The sequence below is a fragment of the Eretmochelys imbricata genome, chromosome 10, assembly GCF_965152235.1.
Source record: "Eretmochelys imbricata isolate rEreImb1 chromosome 10, rEreImb1.hap1, whole genome shotgun sequence".
NCBI classification, from domain to species: Eukaryota; Metazoa; Chordata; order Testudines; family Cheloniidae; genus Eretmochelys; species Eretmochelys imbricata.
The window spans coordinates 43712879-43728222 of record NC_135581.1 but is presented as its reverse complement, the minus strand read 5'-3'; the positions used below and the strand labels follow the sequence as shown (position 1 = coordinate 43728222).

Below are 15344 nucleotides of genomic sequence, written 5' to 3'. Positions count from 1 at the left end.
ACTACAGCTAGAAGACCTTTACTGTGTTAACGGTAACAATTTCAGACTCCATTCTAATCTGATAAATTCAGGGATCGATCATTTCAGACTTTTGCAGTAACTACCACGATTCTAAGGTATCAGGGATTTGAAATTAGATCTCTAGTTTTAAATTAATGCATTCTATTATGTAGTCAGTGAAGAAAGTTGTGTATTTTGAGTGGTATAGCTACTGAATTAACCTGAGCAACTGTGGTGCACTCATGCCCAAAACAACTCATTCTATAAAAGAGTTTAATTTTACAGATTAATTTGCTTTTGAGAGTTTGTACTTTCTGCATTTTCATTTTTAGATATTTCAAGCAAACAGAGGCAATGTCATTTAATGTTTTTTCCAGCTCACAACTATCTGTGCATCAGTTTACCCATATGTAAAATGCATTTAAAAATATCTGCCTCATAAAAATATCTGCCTCATTATGACACTTAATATCTGCTAAGCCTTGAGATTTTGGGCAACTGTCACTATAACACAGCATTATTATTATTTTAAAAATTAAACAATGCCTTCAAATATCCGCAATAAAGGAATATTCTAACCAGAAAAGAAACCATTTTCCTCATCAGTACAGAGGTTTTCCCCAACCCACAATTCACAAGGCAGCATTCAAAGCAAAATAAGGGTATTTCATAATGTTTAGGTATTCTGGACACTGATGGGTTGTTCATAAGATTATTTAAAAGAATTTAATTCCTCATTTTTCATGAGGTCTAATTTCACTCAAAAACAAATACTGAAATGTTCACAGTTGAGACTATTAATGCAGTACCAAAGCAAAATGAAAGCTAGCTTACTATTTCTGACATTATGCAAATACACCACTACTACGGCAAATGGTGTCAGTTTAGCAATACAGGTTTCAGAGTAACAGCCGTGTTACTCTGTATTCGCAAAAAGAAAAGGAGTACTTGTGGCACCTTAGAGACTAACCAATTTATTTGAGCATGAGCTTTCGTGAGCTACAGCTCACTTCATCGGATGCATACCGTGGAAACTGCAGCAGACTTTATATATACACAGAGAATATGAAACAATACCTCCTCCCACCCCACTGTCCTGCTGGTAATAGCTTATCTAAAGTGATCATCAGGTTGGCCCAACCTGATGATCACTTTAGATAAGCTATTACCAGCAGGACAGTGGGGTGGGAGGAGGTATTGTTTCATATTCTCTGTGTATATATAAAGTCTGCTGCAGTTTCCACGGTATGCATCCGATGAAGTGAGCTGTAGCTCACGAAAGCTCATGCTCAAATAAATTGGTTAGTCTCTAAGGTGCCACAAGTACTCCTTTTCTTTTAGCAATACAGTGACTTGCCATAAGATGCCCAGAAATGCTGATTTTGGTTAAAAATCCAATTATATTAATTTGTATATAGTAGCCAACAGTATGCTAGGTGCTTTACAAACAGGTAAGACTGTCAGTGGAGAAGAATTCACCATACCCCCTCCCTGCCCTTGATACACCTATTCCCAGGTGAGGTAGCCAGTGGCTGGTGCAGGAGGCAGCTTCAGACAGCTGTGCTACATCTTCAAAGCAATTCCCACATGGAATTCTCAGCTGGGGCCAATTACAGCTAGAATCCAGTTCTCAGCCTACCTCACCGCCACACCCTTTAAAACAAAAACAAAACAAAAAGGGGGGGGGCAGAAGGGACTCATGTAAACTGAGTAAAAATCCAGACCACGAACAGTTTCACTATCATGTAAAATGTTTGTTTGTTTGTTTTTTTTAAAGTTCTAGCCCTGAGCACTCTCATCATGGTGTCCATTTTCCCTCATAAATTGCTTCAAACAGTGCAGAGAGTTACCAAAGTTCATAAAGCTAGCTCAACCCTTTTACTGCGCACTGGATATACAACCAAATTATTTGCACCGACAGCATAGATACTGACACTAATTTCTTATTGTGACTTTTTCCAGACAGAAAATGGGTGAGATTGCAAGCTGACAGCAGTTGAGTGGGTGTATGTTAGAGATTTTAATTATCTATAAAATGCATTCTAAAATCCTTTCATTCTCCAATTTATTTACAGTATTAACAGAGCTTAACTCTAAGTACTATGTGCTGTGCAGATTCTAATTCTATGGGAATTTATGTATTGTACACACTAGCTGATTTCAAGGAAAACAAAATATTGCCAAAGATAAAAATAATTCCTGAGTTTGTGGCATACTACCGGAAGCGTAATCAAGTCATCTACTCATTCCTACATTTCCTTTCAGCACCACCCAAGATAGTCACAATGTTATGTGATATGGGCCATAGTCAGCCAGATGACACAGGCTGAGATTTTGTTCTGCACTTCTAAAGAGGTGCAATACAAAAATCACAACCCAGGGGCTGGTGGGAGGATGGTAGCTTTAAGCAACCTTTGTGCCCTCCCAATTCTGGGCTGCTCTGCAGCTCCTGGTATAACAGATGACCTTAGGGGCTTGTCCGAACTACATCAGCCTGTACACCTCACTGCCTCCGGGTTGCAGCACTGCTCAGAACTTCCACAGTCCTATGTGCTGCAGCCCTGCCATGACATCCCACTCATACACCTGCTCCTGGCATACCCTCTACATCAGGATTTGTGAAGGTTCTTAAGAAGACATTTCTATGACTGTCTTCCTCCATTCCTGCACCAGGGGAATCCTAACCTATTGGATTTGAAGCTAAAAAGAGCCTCTCTACACCACTCCAGCCCTTTTACCCAGTATGAAGAGGCCAAAGCAGAGGTGAGAATATCAACCACAGTGTCTATTTCCAACTTTGCCAATGACTTGACCTATGAGCTTGGGCAAGTTACAACCTATGCCTCAGTTTATCACTGTGTAAAACAGGGAAATCACCTAGCTCGCATTGGTGTTAGGGTGTTTAATGTACTAAAGTTTGTAAAAGGTTTTTGAGATCCTCTGATGGAAAGTACTCCAGAAATGCAAAGTATTTTATGCTGTATCTACTTATTCATCTCTAGTCAAATATTTCAACAAGTGTACACTCCTAGATATGTGCTTGAAGAACAGAATAAATCAGTTTGTTCCCATGAAACATACTTGGCAAGGAATCAAACAATATGCTATGAGAGCTGTACACATTGCTTCAGGACACACTCTGTGAACTAGAAAGTACACACTGCTGGATTTCTTGGCTAGCGCTAATTTAAAAAAAATATATATATATATATATATATATACACATACATACATACATACATACATACATACATATACATACACACACACATACACTAGCCAGTGGTAACTTTGTAAATAGTTTGTTTTTAAACTCTCCACTGACTGTAATATCTGCTACTGGGGGGAGAGTGTGTTTTTACATTACCTAACTCAAGATAAGTAAATCAAGCTAAAATCCTAGTGAAGACAAGGCAGCTATTGTTTCCACACCAGCTAGCAGATCATGTTAAGGGTGGGGAAGCCTAGGGTTTAACTTGACTTGTTAACTCATGTGAAAAACTGACTTGTCTTCACTAGGATTTTACCTCAAGTTAACACACCTTTCTTCTTAATGAAGACAAGACCTTAGAAGCTTGACAAATTCCACATAATCTGTAAAAGTCTGTAAGAGGTCTCATCCTCCCCTTGCTGGCCCCAGACAACTTTTGTCCACTTTTAGATATGCGTTTTTCCATCACTGGCCATTATTAAATCAAGATTGGATTTTTTTTAAAAATATGCTCTAGCTCAAAAGAAATTATTTTGGGGAAGTTTTATGACTTCTGTTATACAAGAGGTCAGACTAGATCACAGTGGTCCCTTGGAATCCATGAATGAATTTAGGAACCTGTGTTATTTTGACACAGTAGCATGTCACAACAAAGAGCTACATAACTGAGCTACAGTATCAGAACCTGAAAAGTTTGGCAGACTACAGAGAAAAGAACTGATCTTGTGGACTGCAATAATACCAGTAACCTTGGAATTGTACCTTAGCACAGTCTGTTTCACTGTGCTACTTTTAAAGCTAGAAGCATCCAATGAAATTCTAATTTAGGAAAATACCAGGGAAAAGCCAACTGGTTTGCAACACTTTTAAAGTGACAGAACTGCACAAACCTCAGAAGTAACATCAGATATATGCACTCATGTTCTATCAGATGAGTGAGTTTAATATTTGGAAATAGTGCCAGAAATGTTTTAGGGATGTATCATTTTAGGTCAGTGGACTGTTTGCAATATTAAGTTATTTGCAAAGAGTCTTCCACAATCATTGGTTACAACAATGAAGTTTAACTATACCGTGCAAAATACCTCTCAATGTTTGGTCTCTCTGGATTTTAAAAACACCATTTTTCCAAAGTATACTAGAAGGAATACTATGATAAAATGTGAGTAATCCATGCAAAGGAAAATAGTAATTACTTTCCCAAGTTTAAAGGCATAGCAGTAATCCTCTAGAGCAGTGGTCACCAACCAATCGATCGCATCTACTGGTCAATCCTGGAGACTATCCCCGTCGATCGCGATCTCCAGCTGCAGCGGGGCTGCCACTAAGGCAGGATCCCTGCCTGCCCCAGCTCCACGTCGCTCCCAGAAGCGGCCAGCACTGCCCCAGGAAAGGGGGGGTGGGGGCAGAGGTCTCCACAGGCTACTCCTGCCTGCAAGCACTGCCCCCGCAGCTCCCATTTCCCATGAATAGGGAACTGTGGCCAATGGGAGCTGTGGGGGTGGTGCCTGCAGAGAGGGGCAGTGCGCAGAGTCATGTGTGCCCCCAGAGGCCGCTGGGGTGCGTTGGCCCCTTCCGGGAGCGGCGTGGGGCCAGGGCAGGCAGCAAGTAGCCCTGAGGCGACGACGACAACTGGGAGCCGCCCAAGGTAAGTGCCGCCTGGCAGGAGCCCACACCCCAACCCCCAGCCCCCTCCTGGAGCCAGCACCTCATGCCCCCTCCTACACCCTGTACCCCCTGCCCCCACCGCCCAGAGCCAGCACCCCATACTCCCTCCTGCACCCCAACACTCTGACCCAGCCCGGAGCTCCCTCCTGCACTCAAACTCCCTCCCAGAGCTTACACCCCTCACCCCCTCCTGCACCCCAATCCACTGCCCCAGGCCCAGCCCAGAGCCTCCCTCCCACACTCCAAACCCCTCATCCCCAGCCCAGAGCCCGCACCTCCTCCTGAACCCCACCCCCTGCACGGTGAAAGTGAGTGAGGGTGGGGGAGAGCGAGCGTGGAGGGGAATGCGTCTTCAGAGAAGGGTGGGGCAGATCTTTGTGTTGCACTTAAATAAAAATAAAGTGATCTTGTACGTAAAAAGGTTAGAGACCACTGCTCCAGAGACAGGTTGAGTTTCCAAAAAGAATACTGTCCAAGCAGGTGGCAATATTGTCTGTATCACCCTGACTGATAAATTGGTAAGTATATCTTTGCCTTTGGATATGTAAATTAAAATGATAAAGATATGAAAAAAGATAAATTAAGACAAGATTGGATACAGCATTATGGATGAACACTGGCTTTATATATTCCCCATATAGTTTAACTGAGAACTTTTAGTAAAGTAATGCCACGTGTTTTAAGAATATTTAGTAGAATTTTCAACATCCCAGTACTCCAAAATAAAAATATATCCATGAGATGAAGAAAATAGCAACTCACTTTTACAGACTCATACATGAGACTTAATGAATCAGTACAGCTGTGTCTATACCAAACATGCTGCAGCTTATAAGATTAGCATAGCTTTACACCTAAGATTTTTTTCAACTGCTATACCAGCCTACTGACCTTTGAGGAGCATAAAGGAGAGAACAGAAGTGACCTGATTTCATTGGAGATAGAAATCTAACCACAGCCTTTAGATCTTGTGGCAGTCAGAGGAGGAAAGCCCTTGTTTAATTTTGGAAGCTCTGGTCATTATTTACCTATTTGTGGACTTAATGCACCTGTTTAAGAAAGGACTTTCACAATACAGAAAGCTTATAAGAGGACAACAATTTAAACAAGATTTATAACAAAAAATGTCCTTTGATCAAACACTTATTAAATTCCCTTTGAAATTATTTTACATATTTAAGTTTGAATAAGAATTCTTGCCCACCTACCTGAACCTTTTTGCTCAGGTTTGCAATTAAGTCACAATTCTGTGCTTGGGACATTACAGAAAACTGACAAGCAAATTAAAGTAGTAACACAAATTCTGCTTTATGGCCTATTATAAAATTAAGTAGATTGAGAAGATGGGTTGGGAACATTTAAGCCTTTATTAAAAGATAATTTATACTAAATTATTAGCAAATTGACCAGAAACTTTTTAGCAGCAAGTGACGATTACAAATGGATTGATGTTTTCAGCCAAATACATTTTAAAATGTATGGGATTCAGTTAATAAAGAATTAAAGGAAGGTAATATAATTAATGCAAATCAAAATGGATTTATGGAAAATAGATCCTGTCAAATTAACTTGATATCTTTTTTGATGAGATTCCAAGTTTGGTTGAAAAAGGTAATAGTGTTGCTGGAATATACCTACACTTCTGTAAGGCATTTGACTTGGTACTGGGAGACATTTTGATTAAAAAATTATAATGAAACAAAATGGAACACATTAAATGAATTAAAAACTGGCTCGTGTAACTGTAAACATGGAATCATCATAATGCGGGTTTCCAGTGATGTCCTGAAGAGTTTAGTTCCAGTTTTTATCAATAACCTGATCAGCGATAAAGTTTGCAGATGACACAAATTGCAGGAGTGGTAAATAATGAAGAGGACCGGTCAGTGATATGGAGAGATTGCTTGGTAAACTGGATGCAAGCAACCAATACGTGTTTTAATACAGCTAAATATAATAGTATTAATCTAGGAAAAAAAGAATGCAGGCCATACTTACAAGATGGGGCACTCCATCCTGGGAAGAAGTGACTCTGAAAAAGATTTAGGAATCTGACTGCCAGAAGCTGGGACTGGATGACAGGGGATGGATCTCTGAAAAACTGCCCTGTTCTGTTTATTTCTTCTGAAGCATCTGGCCCTAGCTGCTGTTGGAAGACATGATACTGGGCTAGATGGACCATTAGTCTGACCCAGTAAGAACATAAGAATGGTCATATTTTACCAACTAAGCTGAGTAACTGGTGCAACCAATATTGGAATACTGTGTCCAGTTCTAGTGCCCACAACTCAAGAAAGATGCTGATAAATTGGAGTGGGTTCAGAGAAGAGCCACGAGAATGATTACAGGATTTTAAAAATGCCTTAAAGTAACAGACTCTAGGAGCTCAATCTAGTCAGCATAACAAAGAGGAGGTTAATGGGTGACATGATTACAGTACAGGCGATTCTCATCTTACGCTGGGGTTACGTTCCACAGTCAGCACGTAAAGCAAAAGTCGAAAATAGTCAAAATTACATGAGTGTAATGGCGGGCGAAATCACCCGCACTACAAGTACAGTAATTGTTATTTTTCTTTTTTGTTTTTGTTTTTTTGTTTGTTTTTGCCAACAGCACAAAGCTGAATTTGAGCATGTTAAACGCGCATAAGATGAGACTCGCCTGTATGTATGTGAGGAACAAATATTTAATAATGGGCTCTTCAATCTAGAAGAGAACGTTACAACATGATCCAATCGGTGGAAGTTAAAACTAGACAAATTCAGACTGGAAATAAGGCATACATTTTTAACAGTGAGAATAATTAACTATTGGAAAAAATTATCAATAGTCGTGCTGGATTCTCCATCACTGGCAAGTTTTAAATGAAGATTAGATTTTTTTTATTTTTTTAAGATATGCTCTTGGAATTATTTTAGAAAAGTTCTATGGCCTCGTTTATACAGGAGGTTAGACTAGATGATCACAATGGTCCCTTCTGGCCTTAGAATCTGTGAAAGTTTCTCCATGTATGAGAGTTCTTTTTTCAGACAGGAATGCATATCTATTAGATGCATCTATTTTGGTATGTAAATAGTATCGGAGTTTACAGACATATTGTACCATAAGCTTTAATAGCTGACAAGCTTTTCCATTTTTAAACCCTGGTAGGCAATGAAATTTTTCAAATAATAAAAATGCTGACATTACTGAATGTATGTACTAAATGCTTCTGTTGTAGGAAGAGCAGAATTTTTAATCAAGTATTCTTAAAAAAAGAGTGATGTAGGACACTCATTATTTTGACCATTACCTGTTGTAAGCTAAATATGGCTTGGTTAAAATTTTAAGTTACACCCCAGAGCAACATAATTTTCTGAAGATGGTAAGCCAAGCCCTGTTACTAATTAGCATTAACTGGACATTATAGGTTATATCCCTCACACACCATGGGATGGGAGCATTGCAGCGGTAGTATGCTTGACCCTCAGGGGAAGTCTCTCACTCATCACTCTGCAAAGACCACTCTAGCTATTCATAGATTCATAGATTCATAGATATTTAGGTCAGAAGGGACCATTATGATCATCTAGTCTGACCTCCTGCACAACGCAGGCCACAGAATTTCACCCACCACTCCTACAAAAAAAACCTCACACCTATATCTGTGCTATTGAAGTCCTCAAATTGTAGTTTAAAGACCTCAAGGAGCAGAGAATCCTCCAGCAAGTGACCCGTGCCCCATGCTACAGAGGAAGGCGAAAAACCTCCAGGGCCTCTTCCAATCTGCCCTGGAGGAAAATTCCTTCCCGACCCCAAATATGGCGATCAGCTAAACCCTGAGCATATGGGCAAGATTCATCAGCCAGATACTACAGAAAATTCTTTCCCAGAAAATTCTTTCCCAGGTAACTTGGATCTTACCCCATCTAAAACCCATCACAGGCCATTGGGCCTATTTACCATGAATATTTAATTACCAAAACCATGTTATCCCATCATACCATCTCCTCCATAAACTTATCGAGTTTAATCTTAAAGCAAGATAGATCTTTTGCCCCCACTACTTCCCTCGGAAGGCTATTCCAAAACTTCACTCCTCTGATGGTTAGAAACCTTCGTCTAATTTCTAATCTAAATTTCCTAGTGGCCAGTTTATATCCATTTGTTCTTGTGTCCACATTGGTACTGAGTTTAAATAATTCCTCTCCCTCTCTGGTATTTATCCCTCTGATATATTTATAGAGAGCAATCATATCTCCCCTCAGCCTTCTTTTAGTTAGGCTAAACAAGCCAAGCTCCCTGAGTCTCCTTTCATAAGACAAGTTTTCCATTCCTCGGATCATCCTAGTAGCCCTTCTCTGTACCTGTTCCAGTTTGAATTCATCCTTCTTAAACATGGGAGACCAGAACTGCACACAGTACTCCAGGTGAGGTCTCACCAGTGCCTTATATAACGGTACTAAAACCTCCTTATCCCTACTGGAAATACCTCTCCTGATGCATCCCAAGACGACATTAGCTTTTTTCACAGCCATATCACATTGGCAGCTCATAGTCATCCTATGATCAACCAATACTCCAAGGTCCTTTTCCTCCTCTGTTACTTCTAGTTGATGCGTCCCTAGCTTATAACTAAAATTCTTGTTATTAATCCCTAAATGCATGACCTTACACTTCTCACTATTAAATTTCATCCTATTCCTATTACTCCAGTTTACAAGGTCATCCAGATCCTCCTGTAGGGTATCCCTGTCCTTCTCTAAATTAGCAATACCTCCCAGCTTTGTATCATCTGCAAACTTTAGTAGCACACTCCCACTTTTTGTGCCCAGGTCAGTAATAAAAAGATTAAATAAGATTGGTCCCAAAACCGATCCCTGAGGAACTCCACTGGTAACCTCCCTCCAACTTGACAGTTCACCTTTCAGTAGGACCCGTTGTAGTCTCCCCTTTAACCAATTCCCTATCCACCTTTCAATATTCCTATTGATGCCCATCTTATCCAATTTAACTAATAATTCCCCATGTGGCACCGTATCAAACGCCTTACTAAAATCTAAGTAAATTAGATCCACTGCGTTTCCTTTATCTAAAAAATCTGTTACTTTCTCAAAGAAGGAGATCAGGTTGGTTTGGCACGATCTACCTTTTGTAAAACCATGTTGTATTTTGTCCCATTTACCATTGACTTCAATGTCCTTAACTACCTTCTCCTTCAAAATTTTTTCCAAGACCTTGCATACTACAGATGTCAAACTAACAGGCCTATAATTACTTGGATCACTTTTTTTCCCTTTCTTAAAAATAGGAACTATGTTAGCAATCCTCCAATCATACGGTACAACCCCTGAGTTTACAGATTCATTAAAAATTCTTGCTAATGGGCTTGCAATTTCTTGTGCCAATTCTTTTAATATTCTTGGATGAAGATTATCTGGGCCCCCCGATTTAGTCCCATTAAGCTGTTTGAGTTTCGCTTCTACCTCAGATATGGTGATGTCTACCTCCATATCCTCATTCCCATTTATCATGCTACCATTATCCCTAAGATCCTCTTTAGTCTTATTAAAGACTGAGGCAAAGTATTTGTTTAGATATTGGGCCATGCCTAGATTATCCTTGACCTCCACTCCATCCTCAGTTTTTAGCGGTCCCACTTCTTCTTTCTTTGTTTTCTTCCTATTTATATGACTATAGAACCTTTTACTATTGGTTTTAATTCCCTTTGCAAGGTCCAACTCTACTTGACTTTTAGCCTGTCTCACTTTATCCCTACATATTCTGACCTCAATAAGGTAGCTTGCCTTACTGATCCCTCCCTTCTTCCACTCCCTATATGCTTTCTGCTTTTTCTTAATTGCCTCTCTAAGATGCTTGCTCATCCAGCTTGGTCTACAACTCCTGCCTATGAATTTTTTCCCCTTTCTTGGGATGCAGGCTTCCGATAGCTTCTGCAGCTTTAATTTAAAATAATCTATTCGACAGAGCAGTACTGATGGGCTCCAAAGGAAGCCACATTAAAATCCTCCCCAGATGTGGGGAAACTGCAGGAAGACACCCCTCCCCCCCCCAAAAGGAGATAAATAGGATGGTGAAGATTCTAGGAGACTTCTGATTACCCTTGCTGCACTGTAGCTTCCACCAGGCTTAAGGCTGAGGCCCAGATATCACACTTTTTTCACGCTGCCTGCCTACTGCCCAGCCAGAAAGAGAAGTTTCAGACTTTTCTCCAGGGATGAAGAGGGCTTCAAATGGCACAAATAACAAAAAGAGCTGGCCACTGAAGACACCATTCCATGTTCGTTCATGAGGGACCCCTTTCCTCTTCAATTTTGACAGCTGCAGCTTCAAGTCACCAGAGCTAGGCTACATCTACACTTAAAACTGTAGCACAGCTGCAGTGCTGTAGCAAATCCACCTCCTCGAGAGGTGGTAGCTAGGTTGACAAACACTGGATGGCTAAAAATGTAGAAGAGACTAATGTAAAGATTGAGGCTGATGAAGGAAGAGTGCTGGAAGAGAAGCTCTCTTTACTCAATTAACTTAGGGCTGGTCTACACTGAAAACTTACATTGGAATAGCTACGTCTCTCAGGGGTGTGAAAAATCCACACCCCCTGAAAGATGTAGCTATGCCAGCCTAAGACCCAGCGTAGACAGTGCTTAAAATATATGACGTGACAAAAGGGAGGAAGGGTCAATTAAGCAAAGAAACTAGTAAAGCAACTTCCCTCGAAGAAAAAATATAAAATCCTCCCATTATTGAACCTCTCACCTACATTAAATTTAATGGGAGTCCAGAACACTTATCCACCAATATGTTACACCAGCTGCTCTGACTGATAGAACAGGAATAGGTTAGGATAAATAATTCCTTAAAGCTTAATAGAAAATGTTACATGGTTGCCATGAAAATTCAAACAAACACTTATAAAAACCAAGAAAGAAATTTGTTACCATAAACAAATTTTGCTGCTCTACTTTACATTAGTTTAGGAAATTTCCCCCCCAATATTTTGTGATATAGCATAACACAAATGCAAACATTGCTGAACCCATCTCTGCTGTTGCCTCAAGTCTAAGGAGGAAAAAACCCAACCTTTTACTATCAAAGCTGTTGCTAGATTGAGCCGTTTGCTGGTAAATAGCATAGCTTTTCCTGTGCCATTGTTTCTCTCTTCTTTAGGCAAGGAAAGGTTACTTACTCTATCCACAAGGAAGCCCATGAGAACTAGCAAGTGTCAGGTTTCAATATACTAGAGTATGATTATGCACAGCCTTGCTTACAAGACACTTAGTTTAATAATTTGCATGCTGTTTTTGTTGTGTACCCATATTTTTTGGGTGTACTCATGTTTTTGTTGTGTACCCATTTTTTTCCTAGTGTTCACCATGTTGTTCTCCCTAACCTATTATTCTAACGGCACTAATACTATTGAAATTAAGCATCTGTCAGGGTTTTCATTAGAACCTTTGTTTTCAGAAATTTACAACTGGCAACACTTCTCCTAAAATTAATCTAATTTGAAATGGTTCACTTTGGGTATTACCTTTTATTCATTTTAAAACTGTTCTTTTTAATTTCTCTGGACTCACCTTTACTCTAGAATTACAAGTAAAAAAAGCACCCAATGTTTGTTTGTAAGAACAGGTTAGAGAAACATCTGTCAGGGATGGTCTAGATCAGTGTTTCTCAACGATTGGCCCGTGAACCAGCGCCGGTCCCTGAAATCTCCCTGGCACAGTTTAGGAAAGCAGCAAACTAGACCCTGTTACCAAAAAGGTTGAGAAACGCTTGTCTAGATAACACTTAGTCCTGCCTCAGCACTGAAGACTGAATTACATGACTTACTGAGGTCCCTTCCAGCCTTACATTTCTATTATTCTAATTTACTTTCTCTATAACATGTTTGCACCTATTCAAGTCCACAGTAAGCTGGATAAACATATATTTTAGACCAAGTTTTTATCTCTTCTCATTGGAAGTTTTTTTATTACTTTAATTTCTGTTGTCCTTCTATGGACTTTTCCCATTTCTATGTCCTTTGTGAGATGCAGTGAACAGAACTGAATATTGCATTCAAGGTGAGGGCATACATTCGTACATCAATCTATATTTTGTACATCTCAAGTTTCTTCTGTTAAAAAAGCCCAGGAATACATAAATGTTATTGCTGTACTTACACATAATGTATTGTTTGCAGATACAACTTTAAAGTGGAAAGGTATTTCAAAGTCAGTAATGGATCTTGAAACTACTAATAAATAATCCCATCCTCAAAAAGAGTGAAATCAATTACTTTAAGTCTAGTTTATGTCAAATCGCTTGCATCTGTTCAGAGTGTATGCTTCAGCAACAATTTCTGATGGAATAAAATCAAAGAAATACAAAAAATAGATGGGCTGGGACCAAACATGTTAAAAGGAACAGAACAGGACAGGTGTGCCAGATGCACCTGTATATACCTTTCAACAGTTAACTGAATAATCTAAAGCTGCATCACAATGTGTTTACATTCTGACATGTCCTACAGAAAACAATGAGTGTGATGAGTATGTAGAATATACAGTTTATTTGAACTGTGTAACATGCCAATAAAATCAGTAATCCAAAACTTGCACTCTGTGTTGACACAACCATTCTGCTCCCACACAAATGACAAAGAAAAGTCCAAGGTAATATTTCTATCTACATCTAGGTAGAAGGAGCTATACCACTATAGCATACTCAATTCCAGAACGATGAACCAAACCCAGGATTCTAGAGTTTCAATATTCCTCTGTTGTCCAGTCAATAGCTGTGAATACCATTGCCAAAAATGTGTATCCCTTTCAGTTCTAGTGACTGGTTCACATAAGGATAATAGCCTACTACTAATGCCAGATTACTCGGCTTAATTGGTAACATAAGAATGGCTATACTGGGTCAAACCAATTATCCATCGAACCCAGTAACCTGTCTTCCAACATCACCCAGAGCCAGAGGCTTCAGAGGGAATGAACAGAACAGGGCAATTTTTCAGTGATCCATCCATCCCCTATCATCCAGTACCAGCTTCTAGAAGTCAGAGGCTAATTTACAGTAGCACCTCAGAGTTATGAACTGACCGGTCAACCACGCAACTCATTTGGAACCAGAAGTTTGCAATCAGGCAGCAGCAGACACACACACACACACAAAAGCAAATATAGCACATTACTGTGTTCAGTGTAAACTATTAAAAAATAAAGGAAATTTTAAAAACGATTTCACCAGGTAAGGAAACTGTTTCTGTGCTTGTTTCATTTAAATTAAGATGGTTAAAAGCAACATTTTTCTTCCGCATAGTAAAGTTTCAAAGCTGTATTAAGTCAACATTCAGCTGAAAACTTTTGAAACAACCACCATAACGTTTTGTTCAGAGTTATGAACAACGTCCATTTCCAAGGTGTTCATAAGTCTGAGGTTCTACTGTATTCCCTTCTCGCTAGAGTCTGGGCAAGAACATGGAATATCTAGGGCTTGTCTACATGGTGCGTTAGCGCACACCACCAGGGTATAAATTCTAGTGGACACCAGAGTGTCATGCGCTAATTGTCTGTGTGGACACTGCTGATGCACACTAAAAGTTCCTACATTCCCAAGTACACACAGACATAGTGCCATTTCAAACAGTCCTATGTTAATGCGCAATCAGGAACTTTTAATGTGGGGCAGCAGGGTCTGCACAATTAGTGCATATCACACTGGTGCACACTAGGATTTACACTCCATCTGGTGCAAGCCAATGCACCAAAACAAGCCCTCAGATCAAGTTTTGTACAAGAACAACTCACTAGAAAACAGTCTAGCCATTTAGTACATTCACATTTTAAAAGGCTACATTCTTAACAAAATAAGTCAATCTTTTCCTAGACTGAGACCCTTCAAAAAGAGTGAATTTTATACCCAAGTTATATATTTCTGAAACAATATAAAAACCGTGACTACATAATACAAAATCAGTAAAACAGAGAAACAAAGCCATATCAAAGCCTTTTAAAATGTTTACCATTCAGTAATTATGCAAATGCTAATTCAGAAATGTTGCAGAGTTTGTTCTTGAGAGGAATCCTTAAGATGAAAACAAATGCCGCAATGAGTGTTTTTGAATGCAAAAATAATCAGACCAATCCTTTCTCAATTTATTATTAATCTCCAATTAGCCATTATTTCAGTCCCCTCAGCTATTTCCCACCAATGATGCAAGCAGAGAAAGGCATCATGGTCTTATTACAGGTCTCATGCCAAGTTTTGTCTAACACAGGGGTGGGCAAACTTTTTGGCCCGAGGGCTACATCTGAGTACGGAAACGGTATGGTGGGCCATGAATGCTCATGGAATTGGGGGCTGAGGTGTGGGAGGGGGTGAGAGCTCTGGTTGCGGGTACGGGCCCTGGGGTGGGGCCAGAAATGAGGAGTTCAGGGTGCAGGAGGGGGCTGGGGCAGGGGGACAGGGTTGGGGA

The 15344-nt window shown here is 39.8% G+C and overlaps 1 protein-coding gene across 7 annotated transcripts in view; it reads right to left on the bottom strand.

Annotated features, from left to right (window-relative positions):
• MYO9A (myosin IXA) overlaps nt 1-15344 on the bottom strand; it is a 452172-nt gene that overhangs the window by 355412 nt on the left and 81416 nt on the right. The gene's annotated exons all lie outside the window — the stretch shown is intronic.